At 47.8% G+C, this 12,041-nt stretch overlaps 1 protein-coding gene across 1 annotated transcript in view; it reads right to left on the bottom strand.

The window, feature by feature from the left end:
- The window catches only part of IGF1R (insulin-like growth factor 1 receptor), a 218,015-nt gene that overhangs the window by 61,646 nt on the left and 144,328 nt on the right, over window positions 1-12,041 (bottom strand). The window lies entirely within an intron of this gene.

Here is a 12,041-nt window from a genome sequence, read left to right as displayed (position 1 = left end):
CCTCCCATTCTTTTTATTTTGTAATATAGAATGTTCTTTTTTTTAAAATCAAACTATCCTAAGGCACTGTCAAATACTGTCTGTAAGTTCTTTCTTCTAAAGTTGTATTCAAAGCCTACATAAGAAACACAGACAAGTTTTAATGGGAGAAAACCCAGGGGAAGAAGAGCTGGGGGTGGCGCGTGGTCCGGGGCAGATGTTGGCCCAGGGTGCCAGGTGGTCTCTCTCACTTCTCTTCCACCTTCTCCCCCCTGAGTCTCTTAAAAAGAAGAGAGTGATCACTGCAGAATGGGACATCCTGCTAAGCTCTTCCCCAGTGTTGTGACCGTCACAGATGGAACAAGAGATACCAATAATCGCTTCCTATTGCCTGTTCCCAGATGCTTAAAGCAGCCAGGGTGAAAGAAATAGCCTTTTCACACACTCAAAAATTACTCCAAGTTATTTTAGTTCTGGAACTGTTTGTATATTCCTTATAAGTTTATAAAACTCACACTGCCCTCCGTGACTAACGAGAGTGGAATTGAGAGAGTATGCTATATTTATCACTTGTGCGGGTGCTCGCGCTTACAGACCTGTTTCCACCCTGGTTACTGTACACAGAGTAAGGGGAGGTACCGTGGGCTCCCACACTTTGCCTATTTCCTAACAAGGCAGACCTACATCCTGGAGGGGCAAATGGGTGGCTCGTTCATCAAGTGGAGGAAGAAGTCTCCAGTGTTGTGGGCTGGGCCCATTCCTGGGGCAATTATGTGTCTTACTAGTGCTGACCGGAGTCCCAATGCTAGGGTTAGACTGTGCGGTATCTACCTGCCAGCAGCTCCATCGTGCACAGGTGTGGACATGCCAGGCGCATCCTGCACACATCTCTTCTTCCTATTTACTCTTGAAGAAATTGTTATTGCAAAAGATGCAATCCTTCAACCGCCCATGCAAAAAGCCCCTTTCCACATATATAAACACTGGTGTCAACATAACTCCAGTGACTTCACTGAACATGGCCATTTACAGGGAAATGACTATTTAGAGACCAGCAGACAATGTTTTGGAAAACATGTTGTCAACAGCAACCACAGAGCCATCTGCCAGGAGACATCAGCACATGTAAGAGGTGGCTATGGAGGTAGGTTTTTACAGTACCTGTGGAACTCAGATTTGCACTTGCACGTCTGTCTGTGCACGCCCGTGCGTCACAGGGAAGCCTCTCCACAGATGTTGAACAAATGAGCAAGAATAGCTTCGCGAAGCTGCTGCCTTGGGAGGATCCTCACGGAGCCAGCTGCTGCCCAACTCAGCAAAGCCCCTTTTCAACTCGTTTAGAAAATGTTTCCACAGGCCATAGTGCTCCAGGGCAACTCTCTGGTCTGGGGCGGGGGTGCAGTCCACAAGACCTAGTTGTAGAATTGCTTCAGGACATACTGTCCCCCTGTAATAGTGCACTTTTTGATGCAAGTATGGTACATGTTTGCCAAAAGAAGGAAAAGATGGCCGGGCATCCCATTTTTCTTTCTTTCCTAAAGTCAGGAAAGGATAAAAGGTATCTCCTCTCTATACAGGTAACTCTCTATACAGGGATGCAGGTAACGGTGGGTCTCTCCCCATCCTGCCCTCACCCATGGGCTCCTTGAGCTGGCTCTCTCATGTCTCTGGTCCATTTTCTTCTTAGGAGTCTTACGTTTCTCCTATAGGTTGAAATCAATTCGAGCCCTTCCAGAAGTCTATGCTTCTTCAAATGGCACCCTGGTTTGTAAATGTCTGTATCAGGAGATTTGAGAGGCAAATGTCTCCTCTTCCCCACTTTTCTGTTAAATCTACCGAAGGAGCAGAGATAGTGGGAGCTCCAGATAAACTGCCGTTAAGTCATTTACTACCTTTCCAGCTTTTCTGGTCTCTCCTTTGATCTGGTTCCTTCCTGATGGCACACTTTTGAACTTGTAAACACGTGTTTTAGTATCTGTGTTATACGAAAACACCATGTTATGCTTTTCCATTATCAAATCTGATTGTTGGCACCATTTCCTTAAGTTAAAGTACTTTTACTACCATGGAACCACCACATAGTGCTTGATGCAACTTTCAAAGTACAGTAAACTCTATTGCCTGAGGAGGAAGGAGGGACAGGGTGTCCCAGATGATCAGATATTCTGGTTCAGAGAATCATCACCCAAACCTCATGAGAACCAGTTTGGGGGGAAGTGGCCACAGAACACCTACGGAAATAATGAAACTTATACACAATCTAGTTGATGACTCAAAAGTGCCTTAGAAAAACACTCGAATGTGAAATGCTTGACTATCCTTGTAAAGATTACTCTTAAAAGCCAAAACAAAACCAAGCTGGTCAATCCCACAGAATTCTGTTGGCTCAGAATTTGTTTGCTTTAGTTTTTATTTTTGTGGGGGGATGAAGTAGAGGGGCACTGCATTAGACAAACACGCTATCAGCACTGCTAGAATGACCTGGAAGTATGTCAATCCTACCAGAGCAGTACAGTCCAGTCACCCTGGACATTCTTCATTTCTGTAACCAGGGGAAACACACCAGATCTATACTTTGGAAAGACTGGCCAAAAGATTTCAAACTTTAAGGCCCCTTTTGTGTTGTCTCCTAGTGGTTCTGAGTTTTTTGTTTCTGAGGTTTTGGGAGTCTGTGAAAGGTCAAACTGGGCCGATGTAAGTGCCAGCACAGGCTGTGTGTGTGACCTGCCAGTGGCAGGAGTGTGTTTCTGGTGTGGTGTAAATGCCCAGTGGAGATAAGCTCAAAGGGACTGTCTGCTTCTCCGATTCATTAAGAAATATCAAATTTTTATGACATCCAAATTACAGAGTGTATCATATTGCAGCTGGATCCACCTGACATCACTTGGGACAGGAAGCAAAATATGTCAAGGTCCCATCTAAAGGGCAGGGAGGACTCAAGGGTTTTCCCTTCAGATACTCTCACTCATTCGCCCTGTAATCCAGGTAGTAAGGGGGTACTGGGGAGGGTGAGCAGAGAGCCCAGGGTGTGCCGGCAGATAAAGGTGGGTGGCTCCTCTCCTTTCCGCTGGGGCGGAGGGGGAAGCTTCTCCCTTCCCCATCCTGATTTTTTAATTGTCTCGGAAATATTACCTGTTAGACAATTTTCAGAGTTCAAAGGAATTTGCTTTGAGGCTAAAAGAAAATAACACTTAGGACTAATGATTTAAAAAACCAAAAACCAGAAGACCAAAAAAACCCCACTCAATAACAGGGCAGTTCTGTAATGCCAAACACAAGGGAAGCCCCAAATGTAGGAGGCACTCCGGAGCACCCATCTTTTTTCACCTCCCCCTCGGCCGAAGACTGAAGCAATCTGCCCAAGAAGTTCATAAACAGGGATCCAATTGCACTGGGCGCCACTGCGCATGCCCGCGGAGCCACGTGGCTGGCAGCGCTTCGGAGCGGTAAGGATGTCCCGCAGGGAGGGGCGCTGGGCAGCCAACTGCCAGGACCGGTACAAAACAAAAAGGGAAGGGGCAAGAATAGCGTCAATCTCTTCTTTAAAAACGTTATTCCCAGACCCCAGCCTTGGATAAGTTGAAAACAACGACTGGAAAATGAAGTCATGTTGATTTTTAGTTTGTCTGTCTTCAAAGGGAGAAGCTCTGTTGCAGCGTGGTTGAAAATCACGTCAAAACAACTTGTCTCCGCAGTTCCCGGTGCATCCTCATCCCAGAGAAGAAGCCTGGGAGCCCAGGATGCGGAAACCTCACACAAAATCCCTCAGGACCTGTTTGCGTTACTCAGAGAGAAAACAAGTACTGGCAAGTGACAAAAAAAGAACAGAAAAGAAAAGAAAAAAAAAAGAACATGTTTTGCAAACAATCAGAGTGACCTGAAGCCCCCGGTAGAGACTGAAATCAGTGTTCTGGCATCTGGGGCCAGGCTGCTGCTTGCTAAGTGCAGACTCCACAGGGGGAAATGGCTCTGGCTTCCCAGGGCACCAGGAGGACCCTCATCTAGGGTCCCACCCCACCCCCAGTCTGGCTGCCTTCCTTTGTTTGGCTTCCCCACTGACCAGGGAGAATTTCTCACAAGGGATAAGTTGCCCCTGGAAGGAATGATCCTTTTCTGGAGTGCAAAACAGCCCAAGATTTGGGGATGTGGTGGCATGTCTCCCCTTCATTTGCAAATGAGAAGTCCAGAGAGCAGAAACAGTGAAAGCTGGGCCAACCCCAGGCAACTTCCTGAAACCCAGGGCTCCAGAACCCCAGGCTTAGAGACCCTCATCCCATGGTGTGAACCTGCCAGTCCACCACTCCTCCGCAAAGAGAAGCATCTAGACCTTCAGAGCATAAAACCTCACAAAGTCCCTCCAATACAGCCGGAAACGTTCACATGGACCCCTACCCCCATTTTCCAATCCTAAAACTGCCAATTCAAGATATTTTCTACTACCTGCACCCCACAGCCACACTCTTCCCCGGCCTACAAACATACCCCTTCCAGTCTAAACAAAGTCTAGGAAATGCATTTCCCTCTAACCACTCCTCCAGCCGACATGGAAATACAGGCGCCCAAATGTCCACTTTCTCTTGCTCCACATGAAAGCCCTCATCTTCCTTAACTCTCTTTTCTCAGCCCAGACTGCAGCTCTGCAGGAGCACTGAAAATACACTTTGAACCTGTTGCTTCCCTGCCTCTGCGCTGCCCACATGGCATGCCCACAATTCCTCACTCCCCCAGCACCCATCCTTTGAAATTTCTAAACCCGGGCAGAGGAAGCGCCTGAGGGCTCTAAATAAACTCAGTCATGCTCAAAATATCTGCTTCACCCACAGGGTATTGTAGACTGCAATTCCCACCAGAGCACATATTTAGGGAGAAGATTATCTTTCAAGACTCAATATTTAGAATTCCTAAAAAGGCCATTCTCTGTAGTCTTCACTAACATACCTGTGAACTTGCAACACCCAGAGCTAAAGGGACTGCTGTAAAGCCAGCACCCCGCACCCTGGGGTGAAGACAGCAGTGAGGAAACCAGCCTCTGGTAGAAGCTAGCAGAGGGTGTGGATTGCAACTCTCCTCCTAGAACTTGCAAAACTTAAAGGAAATCTTCTACCACCTACCAAGAAAACCCACTACCAGAAAAACAGTGTTCGAAAAAATAACATCCAATCCAGTATTTTTAAATGCTGGCTCGCTGTCAAGTTTCGAGGGGCAGGGGTGCAGGGGTGCACAGGAGGTGTGTCTCTGCCCCGCCCCTTTGAAGCTCTTTTGCTTTTCTGATTAATACAAACACCCTGCAAATTGGAACTTGGAGCAGTCAGCGATTCTCTTTCCTTTATCTGGGCTTCCCCCACCTCTGTGTTTCCACTGGCTAATGATAGACACCAAAATTCAAATATACTTATCTCTAGATCAATCTTTAACTTGGTCCTAAAATCGATGGAGATATATCCGAAAAAAAACTTATCAGTGAAAATAAAGAAACAGAACAAAGTAGGAAAGGTTGATGTGTCACAGTTTACAGATTAACATGTCCCTGTTTACTTGTGAGATGTTTCACGTAAGAAACCTGCCAGCCCGCAAGCACCATCCTGTGCTACATGTGCTTCTATGGGGCCGGTTCTCCCTCCTGGATACACAGCCCAAATGGCCCCCTGTCCCCCTGGTTTGCCCCGGGGGAGGAGCCATACAGTGGCAGGCACACATTTCTCTAGTAAAGAGTCAAAAAACATCTTACAAAGCAAACAGAACTACCAGTCCAGAAGCTAAGCTGGCAAAATGTAAAGCAACGATTTCAAACCAGCCTACCCATCCATGTGCCAGCCTGGCCACATTTTTACGGGCCCAAGTCATGTCTGCGTCAGGCTACTGTTTAAAAAAAAAAAATTGGTTTTAGGGAGAGTTTAAAACTTCGTGGTCAAACCTTGAAAGTCTGGAGCTGTGTCTGGTCCATGCTGTTTTGGAAACGGCATGAGAGAGCAGGTGATGTTGGGATTAGAGAAGACCATGAACTCAGGGTCAGGCAGAAGAGTTTTAGGACACAGTTTTGCCACTGATGGTTGCTAAGGGACAAAGGGACTCAGTTTCCTCAGAATACAAACAGCACTTGTGCTACTGATGCAAAACCAAATGTGGACGACCCTGAGGATTCCTCCTGCAGGCACTGCTGCTCTGTGAAGGCCGGTGGCCGCTGCCACCAAGGGCCAGACCGAATGTCGCCCTGGCTCTGCTTCCTGTTACTCAGTTAAGCGCAGTGGGTGGGAGCAATTCCCAGGGTGACACTCTCCATCTCGTCTCCTAGAGCTGCCTGAGGGCCAAAAAGTGCCTAGAAAAGCAAAGGGAGAGACCAAATGTGTCATCTCTGGTGGGACTCATATCTTGGGGTTCTGCATAAAATTTTATGTTTTGGGGGTAGAGCTAGGTAGCCAGAAAGGTAGGAAAAAAAAACAGAAAAGAAAACCGAAGGACAAGATTCCTAAATATTTCAAATTTCATCTGTCCACATGAAAGTACTGTAAACTTCAGACCAGCTTGGCATGTTAGCTGCAGTTTGTGGGTGCTGCTCTAAACTCACCTGTTCTGACATAACCTTCCTGAGTGCAAGGGAGGGGTGCAGCCATATAACCACGGTCAGGTCATCTTGAAGGTGCCAAGTTTCAGTGACTATTCTGCAAGGTCTTCAAGGTGTGGATATAAACTGGGGGTGGGGAGGGGTGTTGCATAGGCCCTGGGCTGACTGAATGATATCCGAAGCCTGACTAGGAAGCCTGTAAAAGCATAGAAGTTAAACCTGCACAAGTTAGTGAGTGCTTTTCAGGCAAGAAAAAGAATGTCTGTATTTCAAAACAGACTTCACCTAGCTTTTCCAAAAGATAAAGACTCCCTAAATTATCTTTCCAATAACTTCGTTCAACTTTTACAGGTTGAAAACTCTCTAACTCTGGGAACGAGTTACACAAGCTCCTTCCCTATGGGAATGAAAAAAATTCCCTACCAGGCATAAAGACAGAATCATTTCCCTTGTTAATTATTGAGCCAAGACAACGGAGGTGAGTGGGCGGGGTGGGGTAAATAATACCGTGGTGCCAAAATATAGGATGATCTTCCAAGCTCAAAGGGCGGGTAACGCTGAAGCGTTTCTATTTCAACAGACTCTGCACGTGCTTGCTGCTGTCAGATTCAGAGGTCACTCAGAGTGAGGGGCCCCTTAGGGCCCTCCTGGGTGGTGCAGTGGGTTAAAGCTTCAGCACTATGAAGCTATCTGCTGCACAAGTTGTATTCCGCTAGAGAGCTGACCCACATGGTGCAGCAGACCTCTCCTGTCTTGTCCACTGCTCCTTTCAGCAGTGTATTTTGGCCAATCTGCCTGTTCCGCTCCTCGCTCTGTCTTTGGTGAGTCCTCTCACTCCTTGCACCTCTGGCCTGTACGCCAGTTCCTGGATGCATCAATCAATCAATCAATCTTTAAAAAAAAATTAAAAAAAGGAAGGCTTGGAGGCTTGCTTGAGAACTGTGGAAAACCATCTGTCTTTGTGATTTTCCAGATCAAAGGAACCTGCCCCATGACCTATGGGCCTGAGCTGCGGCCCAGCCGGCGTCAGGTGGTTCGAAAAAAACACTGACTGTGCGCGCAGTGGGGTGGTGAGAGAGCTGAACAGAGAGCAGTGTGGCTGCCCAAACTCAGGCCTCTTGCACCTCTGCACCTCCCCATGGAGAACTCACTGCCGTCAAGTCACAAGGACGGCCAGAGTCACAGTAACCCCGGCTGCAGGCTGGGGCCCAGGGCCCACTGCTCCTGCTGGACCTCCTGCTCTGGGCCCACATTGAGGAGGCAGCCCTCGGACAGCCACGTGGCATGCGTTTTTCTGACTTCCTGGATGCAGGCACTGCCCTGGGCTCTGGCGTGCATCTGGGAGCTGCAAGCTACAGATGGACCGTTTGGCTCAGAGCACGTGGGAAGATACATGGCCGCACATGCACACTCAGCTGGAACCGCAGGCCAGGCCTACGGCCTCTGCCCGACCACGCAGGGTCCCGCCTCAGTCTTGCAGGCAGCTCCTTTTCCAGTGCGGAGCACGCACTGCTCCGCCTGGCTGGGGCTCCTTCCTCCTCTCGACCTGCTCCCCAGAACACAGGTGTGGGCCGAGTGGCTTCCCGGACAGCACGTCTCGGGGAGGCCGGTCTCTGCTGCCTGTCGCCTTTACGTTGAACTAACATTCCATTATGGCACTATCTAAGCTCCCCGGATGCACCTCATGTGCCTGTGCCATATGGGGGTCTGAGTCTGTCCCCCACTGTGACAGAGCCACCACCTTGCTCCCTTCCAGCAGCCACTACTAGGTCTGATTGTCCAATTTATTTTTACTTAGTTCTGTACCACACCTGAAGGTATCATAGCGTCTATTCCCCTCTGGCAGGCTGATGCTACAGGGCAGGAGGCAGCCCCTCGATCCCCGCATGTCACGGCAAGCTGTCATCTCCAGGTTTGTTTTTTTAATAGCAGAGTCGCCTCCCGCCAGGTACACACACACCACATGCTCTTTTTCCGTCTGTCCATCCAGGGCACCTCCACTGTTTCCAGCGCTCAGCGACTATGAACAAGGCCGCAAAAAACATGGGCGTACGTGGGTCTCCTCAGTGTTTTTGTGTTTGCGAGTCGTTTTATTTCGGTCTCCTTTTTATCTCCCTTAAAGCATCAATCACATTTACAGTCAAAGGCTTATTTGGCCAGCAGCTGGAGGAAAGAGAAGTGAGAGCTGCGGTGTGAGGAGTCTGACTGTCAGTTGTTTGGCGTGAACAAGAACAACAGTGCTGGGAAGGGGTGGTGGTGATGCATGCAGTGTGGACAGGCTTGAAGCCACTGGACTGGACGCTTAGCAGGGTTGAAAAGGTAAATTTTAAGCTGTGTACAATGTATTTACCACAATTCAGAAAACCTCAGTGTCTCTCTCTTTCTCCCACTAGCCAGGCTGCCCTGCAACAGGACTGTTGTTTTCACATCAGGGTGTTTTCAGACTAAGCCCCTAACTGGCTCATAGTAAGCGCTCAGGGTGTATAGGCCACATTTCCTACTCAACTGCAAGCTCCTTGAGGGCACGAGACCTTCCTTATTTTCATTCACTCACAGCTTCTTCCAGGGATCTTAATGCACAGGTAGAATCAGATGCTAACTGCCGGCTGCGGACTGGCCCGATGGTCAATGCCTAAAAGCAAAGCCCCTGGCGTTTAGGTCAAGTAAGTGTATGGACACGTATCCCTCTGGGCTGCCAGGACTCCCAGGAAGCAGGCTCCTCCCTTCTGTTGTGCTGTGGTCATCTCACAGACAAGGCCAGTCGGGGCTGATGGCACCCAGAATTTAATTGCCTCTAACTCTCTGTGGTGCTAGCCAGCGAGGGAGAGAAGGGAGTTTCCTACAGAAACTCCCTACAGTTTTTCCATGTTTTAACAGTAAATTGTCATTAAGGGAATAGCTGATGACAAGAGTAACAAGAGAAACCACTGCCTCTGTCTCCCTCTTAAAAAAGGGGAAATGACAAAAACCAGAGGAACTGTTAATAGGTGACGAGGAATAAAACGAAGTATCATCCTCTAGTTTTGCTTCTGGGCTGGTTTTATCCAAGAATAACCAAAGAAATCATTTGACCTGGTGCCTTCTTTGAGGTCACTTTTGCTACAGGCAGACTAAAATTCTTCCACGACAAGCTTCTGTCTCAAGGGTAAGCAAGGGCTGAAAGTACAATCTGGGGGTGGGGGGAATGAGTGCTTGTTATCATTAGACACCTACCAACTTTATAGGGCACTCTTGGGCACCTGTGTGCCAAAAAGCCTGGCGCAGCACTGGGTGATTCATCAAGGGAGCTGGAGCATGAGGCAGACAGCAAGAGGATCCCTCTCTCCACCCTACCAAGCCACCAGGTTGAAGGTGGCAGAGGGATCTGACTCCAGGGTCCTTGCTTCTCATCACCTGTGTGTCACACGCACCTGGCCTGTGCCACAAGCTTGTCCAGTGCAGGTCTCATAACCCACTTCAGCTCACAGACAGGAGTCAGCATTTTTTTCACTGATGAACAGACCAAGGACCAGAGAGAGGCTCCAGCCTGCAGGGGCACAGAGCTGAGAAGCAGCAGGTCTGTCCTAAGATCTCACGAGGCTTGTTTCTGTGTCAAAAAGATTTGTCAGGAAAAAGAAAATTGATCAGGGCTAGGCTGGACCATTCCGAAGAATCAAGAAGTGATGGGCTTGGCTGTTGAAAAAGGTGGGGATTTTGCTGCTGTGCTTAACCTAATGTCAAACTATTTCTCAATTATTTCTACTTTAAATGTCATAATTCACACAAATTGATAATTGATAGCACACAGAATTAATATCACCACAAATTTGATATTTCATAACAGTGACTTAAAAAAATACAGTCAAAGAGTTATTCTTTTTCTAAGTTCTTAGGAATTAAATACCTATTCATTTCATACCTGCAAGCACCTGTCTTGGTCAATCAAAATACACCCGGCTCAGGAGAGGAGCCATCCACAGAGGTGATCACTCCAGGTAAAGCTTCATGTCATAAAAGATGCACATCAGGAGGACAAGACACTTGGGACTGGGAGGGCTGTGTGTGCAAGATGGAGATGCACGGCATAACAGTGAATCCTACAGCAGGCAAAGGACTGGGGGTTTCAGCCACCCAGAGCTAAGGGCTCCCATACATTTCAACAGAATATCGTAACTGTCCCTTTCATTTATATATTACTTAAAACTCTTTAAAATGAGCCTTTAAGAACAATTTTATTTTATTTTTTAAAAAAGATGTATTTATTTATATATTATTTATTTATACAGAACTGGGGTACAGGCCAGAGGTGTGGGAGGATTCACCAGTGACAGAGTGGGGAGCAGAACAGGCAGAGTGACGATGCACACTGCTGAGCGGAGCAGCGGGAGGATCAGGAGAGGTCTGCCGAGTCCTGGGGGTCACCCGACCTCCTACAAAGGAGGTTGCTGATAGCTTTGCAGTGCTGTGCTTTTAACTCATAGCCACCAGGGAGGGCCCTAAGAATGATTTTAATTAAACAAACCTAATCTATTTACAACCTCCCAGGATGAGGTCCAGAAAGCAGCTTCTGTTGCTGTCCCTGCCTGAGTATCATCCACTGCCATAGCTGCTCAGAATCGGCCAATTATTATCCCTCACCCGCAGTACCCCACCCTCTCTCTCCTGGCACAAGGAAATTTTAAGCCATCTACAATCCCTCCATTAACGAAAAAAATAAACAAACAAATCTCCATTGTGAGAGGCGCCATTGGTGTCTGTCTCCTCGTCTTCTCGTCACAAAAGGAGAGGCGTGTTAAGCGGCGCAATGGGCAAACTGCAGGAATTTCGAGAAGTGGAGCAACGCAGCAGAGCGAAAAACAAAAACCTTAGTCATTTGTTGAAACGAACTCACAAAAGCAAAACCACTTCCCTCAACAAACCCAGTCCATGCTAAAACGGATCACGCGTTTACTGTGATTTTTGAAACTTCAACTCGCACAAATTAAAAAGCAGAACGGTGGAACCAAATTAATGGATACGGCCCCTCTCCTGCTTATCTATTTCTGGTTTCCTTCAGCTGCCAAAACAGCCGCCAGCACTTCCTCTCACCCCAACAGGAACACGTCCTGGCTCCTGAAGGTCTGAGTCAGACCAGAAAGCTCATGAATATTCTGATTTTTCCCCCTTGGAGTTGATGCCAGGAAATCACAATAATTGATGACCACACACAGCTACCTCTCCGTGTCTAGTCCTCCGAACGACTCCTCTGAAATCATTCATGCAAAGTTGGCTTTCCAAAATTATTAGTTAACAAGAGCCTGTTTCTGAATTTAAACACGCGGTTTCATCTTTCCAGCCTTTCTTTACACTAAATGGCCTTTCTACGCTGGGCGGTTAATAAACTCCTTCACTTTATGGCATTTTAATGAGGGTGAGCAGAGCGCAAACTGAAGACGACCATAACTTCCCATGCGAAATGGGAAGGGTTGAGGGAGCCCAGACGATGTCCACCAGGACGGGCACGCTCTGGCCGGGCGCGGGC

This window comes from Condylura cristata, unplaced genomic scaffold (assembly GCF_000260355.1).
Source record: "Condylura cristata isolate star-nosed mole 26May11 unplaced genomic scaffold, ConCri1.0 scaffold00035, whole genome shotgun sequence".
NCBI classification, from domain to species: Eukaryota; Metazoa; Chordata; class Mammalia; order Eulipotyphla; family Talpidae; genus Condylura; species Condylura cristata.
The sequence above is the reverse complement of the archived record's forward strand: the minus strand, read 5'-3'. Positions and strand labels throughout refer to the sequence as shown.